Here is a 4,934-nt window from a genome sequence, read left to right on the forward strand (position 1 = left end):
AAGGAAAGCAAGGGTGAGCACCTCTTTCATAGATTTCCTGGTTCCCTGACTGACTGCTGGTTTTTGCTTTGTGCATGCAGATACCATTGAGGCGTGAGCTGGAGTCTATTGAGGAAATAAGCTTCCTGGGAAATTCACCTTCTTCCTAAAGAGATGACAGTAGAATGCCATTGCTTCCCGGAGAGCACATATGAAGGAATATGTTAGCTGGTGGAGCGACAGAATGTTCTTGATGGACTGTCTCTGCCTGTGTCTTCTGATCCCCAATAATCAGATCAAGATTTGTTGCATGCTAACAAAATGTGGGGCAATTGTTACTACTGCTCTTTAATACAGACTGAATCTTTCCTTCATTAGCTTAGTGTAGAAACGACAAGAAACCTCTCAAAAGATTTCCATGTAAAGTAGTCCCAAGGGAAACCCTGCTCTTCCAGGAATCTCAGCATCCTGGTGTTTTTAGTTCTACTTCTTGAAGAAATGTTCATCTTGTCGTAAAACCGTACAATCTAATGAAGACATAGAAATATAAGCTACTTTTTTCTTTTAAAAAGAAATTCATCCAAAGCAAAGAACAGACAAGCAGGGTGTCAGTGCCTACTGAGCTGCCTGAAAACCCCTTCTCTGTGGAGAGTTTACAAACAGCAAGCAGGACAAGACAAGCCCTAGCCCTCTGGTTTCAACAATCTGTACCAACTCAGAGCTGTGTTCATTCTGAAGATGAATCCTGGAAGTAAGCGCCTTTCTCTCCTGCAATGACTCTGGGCAGTGTACACAGACGACTGAAGAGTCATTCCTGAGGTGCCTGTGTTTTCAGAACTCAGGGACTGAGCCTTTCCGCCACTTCCCACCCTCTGCTGGCCTGTCCTTTCATGCAGGCAGGAAGGAAATGGCTGACAACTTTCTCGTCTTTATGGAAGGCAAACTTTATTTCCAGCTACCAGGTCAAAAGGTGGCGGAAAGAAAACAGAACCCCTAAGAGATAAATGGCTAAAAATAACCACCTGTGAGGTGAATCAGCCCAGTTGGGGATCCTGAAGACAGCAACAAGGCAAGGATGTGCGTAGGGCGGGATCTGCGTCATCCTTAACAGGTGGTCATGACCAGAGTCAAGAAGCCCGGGTGGAGAGGAAGGATCTCTGCAAACAGGTGTGCTTGGTGGAGGGGGGAGGCGTGGGGCGGGAGAGGAAAAAGCCACTGGAACAAGCCTGGGCGAGGAGCCCAGACACTTTTCCCAGCAGGCCACCTCTAGGAAAGCCCATGACTTGGACTTGGGCATGAGATCGGAAGGATCTAAATTTGAGTTGGGTTTTTGAGGTTTTGGGTGATCCACTTAGTGTTTAAAATAGACAGGGATGTGTTGGTGCAGCCGGGGTTTGTTTCTTTGTTGTCAAGTGTCACATTAGTGGAGACAAATCTGTGATTCACAGGCCAGCATCTTAAAGATACAGGAGTCTTCATTTGGCGATTTCCTATTTTATAGAAAGCAAAGGTGGAATAAAAAGTAGACGCCCAAATCGCCATGAGTTTAACAGTGATCTTTTTTATTCAAATAGCACTTACATTGTGCTTTTTTGCAGCATCCTAATTTGGGCACACAACCATCCTAGGATGCAGATCAAGCAGTTAAGTTAGTTTATAGCATAAGGGCAGGAAGGGAGCTGTTGAGGTGGCTCAGTGGTTAGGGGCATTTGTTGCTCTTGTCAAGGACCCAAGTTCAGTTCCCAGCACCACATGGGCAACTCACAACCATCATAACTCCAGTTCCAGGGGATTCAGTGCCTTCCTCTGACCTTCGCAGGCACTAGGCATGCACATGGTACCCATATATACATGCAAGGAAAACACGCACACACATAAAAAATAAAATAAATCTATTTTTTAAAGAAGGGGTGTGTATTCTATCCCATAGTTTGCTAAGGGAGACTATGTGATGAAAGAAGACATCGTCTAAAACATGGGGTGAGAATAATGTTCACCAAAATAATGTCAAGACAGGGGCAGAACCGATAGGAGATAAGAATATTGAAGTCAACAGACAGGGGAGCAGGGATGCACACTCTGAATGTAATAGAACTTTTGGAGGGTGATGCACAAGTCTAGAGAGGCTGAAAGCAAAAGCAGGAACAAACCAAAAGAGCTAGCTTGTAAGGGGGATCCTGAACACAGGCGAAAGGAATGGGCACAGAGTCAAGTCTGAGCAACCCAAGGCCAGAGCTCCAGATTAGCCTCGGTTTCTGGGAAGACAGGACACAATCATGAATATTATCTGACTTGGGGATTTTAGGTAGAGAGAAATGGAAAGTCTTGCTGAGAAGGGGTTGGGCATAGGGTAGCAGAGAAGCTTTCTTTTTTATTTTAATAATTCTTATTTAAGAGACTTCTGATTGTTCATTTTTATAGCCCAAGAAGGAATGCGCACAGTTTAAAATACTGCCTGCCTGCCTGTGAGGTGGCAAGGTTGAATCCTTATTTTTTTGAAAATAGAAAGAAAATCACATGTCGTCTCATGTCCCTTGCTCAGACTCTTAGGTAAGCAAAAGCTTCCAGAATAAGGCTGATTCCCTCGCACAGTTTGGACTTCAGTCCCACACGAGCAAAATGTTCTATTTCCTATGTCTGAGTACCTGGAAATCCCTTACCTCTCTGCCAGGGACAAAGCCAAAAGTCTCTAAATCATGGGATCTACGCAAGTTTCCCCGAGCTGTTAAGATTTCCAGCAGCACTCAGGAAACTAGAGCACAATCTAAACTACACTATTGGAAACTTTATTCCACAGTACACTTCAAATACATAGGTCCTTTCTTAAATAGGCAGATACACCACACACGATCATCAATTTAAAAAAAAAAAGTCTAAGTTATTTCTCCAAGTGTCAAATTTTAAAGCCAACTACCCTCTCCAAACCAGACAAACCAAATGAACTCTGCCCCTTAGATAGCTGCACAGAGTTCATCTTCAGCCAGTCCCCTGTATTCTTTCCTCTCACATGTCCTGAACCAATTCTTTTTACTCTACTTCAAAAAGAATCAGGAACCAACTTCATGACAACAAAACAAATAAACAAATATTTTCCATTTCTATGAAAGGATACTATTTTATAATGGGAAACGGCTTAATGCCCTAAATTAAATTTATTTTCCTGTTTGGATCATTCTATAATAATACTCCCTTTAATAACCTTACTTGGTCTTAAATAAAGTCTCCCTTTATCCTAAATAAGAAATCAAGTATATGACATTTTAAAGCCCATCAAAAAAGAGTATTATTTTCTACCCTGGTCATTTCTGTTAGTCAGTTTTTTATTTGCCAAGAATATTGTAGCAAATCACTTCTATCTCTTTGTTGGATTTGCTGTTTTGATGATTTTTGGAGTGAAATACACCTTTTTTAAAAGTATGTTTATTTATTTTTATTGTTTCTTAATTAGAGAGAGAGTGTGTGTGTGTGTGTGTGTGTGGCTGTGGCTGTGTGGTGTGTGTGCAGTTGCTTACACAGGCTACAAGCAAAAGATCATCCTGCTTTTGGAGCTGGAGGCAGTATAAACCACCCGTCATGGACTCTGGGAACTGAACTTAGGGTCTTAACTGATGAACCTTTCTCCAAGCCCCTAAAACTGACCCTTAAATTGGCAAATGAGATGGTACACACATATTAGAGCCAATACCAGCCAAGCTTCACTGGCAGAACAAGAAGGCAAGATAGTCGTTAGAAGTACTAAGTCTTAAGGAGGATATCTTTATCAGACTCATCCCGCCAAGGCTCAGGAAGCTATGCAGAAAAGGAGGCAGAAAGATTGTAAGAGACAGAGGTGATGGATGATTCCAAGGAAACAGTGTCTTCCAGACACAACAGGACTGACGCCCATATGAACTCACAGAGGCTGGCTGAACGTGGGGGGGGGGGGGGGGGGGGGGCCCAGGTTCACTCCAGATGGGGTCCCAGGGCTGAGAGAGGGAAGCAAGCATGGTGTGGGAGGGTCTTCTTTCTATGTGTTGCTTTCATTGGTTGAATAAAGAAAATTGCCTTGGCCTTTTGATAAGGCAGCCCTTAGGTGGGTGGAATAGATAGAACAGAATGCTGGGAAGAAGGGAAGTGTGGCAGACGCCATAATTCTCCTGGCCGAGATGAACTCTGATTAGACTCATGCCGGTAAGCCACAGTCAAGTGGCGATACACATTAACGGAGGTGGGTTAAATGAATATGTAAGAGCTAGCCAATAAGAGGTTAGAACTAATGGCCCAGGCAGTAATTTAATTATTACAATTTCCGTGTGGTTATTTCGGGGGTTAAGCTAGCCGTGCGGCGTGACGCAGCCCGCTGCTCTTCTTACTAAAAAGCACAGGTTCCCACCCCTAACCAAGAAGCTATCTGCAACTGACACCTGCTTGCAAAGAGAAACTTAGCATTCTATAATAGAGTCTCAGGGGATATCTGGGTCAGCCTGAAGAGCAGGCCCCACACCCAGCAGTAAGTGGCCAACCCAAAAAGAACACAATGGTATTTTTGTCAACATTTTTGTCTCATTTTGCTTTGAGTTTTGTTTTATTTTTTGAATTGTTGGTCTTTTGCTTGTTTATTTTGATTTTGGCATGTGTGTTTGCATGTGTCTGGGAGGGGTATTTCTTGTTTGTTTTTGTTTTTTGTTTGCTGGTTTTAAACAGAGAAAGAGCATAAAGTTGGGTGGGTGAGGAATAGGAAGGAACTGGAAAGAACTGGGGGAGAGAAAAACATGACCAAAATATATTGTATGATTTTTTAATAAAAAAAAATAGAAATAAACACCAACACTTGGTCTGTAAGGAACATATTGTAAGGTTTTACTAATTTACAAAAAAACTGAGGCATAACTGAGGCATTCGGTGTGTATGTCACAGAATGTTCTTGTAAGGCCTAAAATAATCCTAAAATTTATTTTCACCTCAATTTTACCAAA

This window comes from Arvicola amphibius, chromosome 4 (assembly GCF_903992535.2).
Source record: "Arvicola amphibius chromosome 4, mArvAmp1.2, whole genome shotgun sequence".
NCBI lineage: Eukaryota > Metazoa > Chordata > Mammalia > Rodentia > Cricetidae > Arvicola > Arvicola amphibius.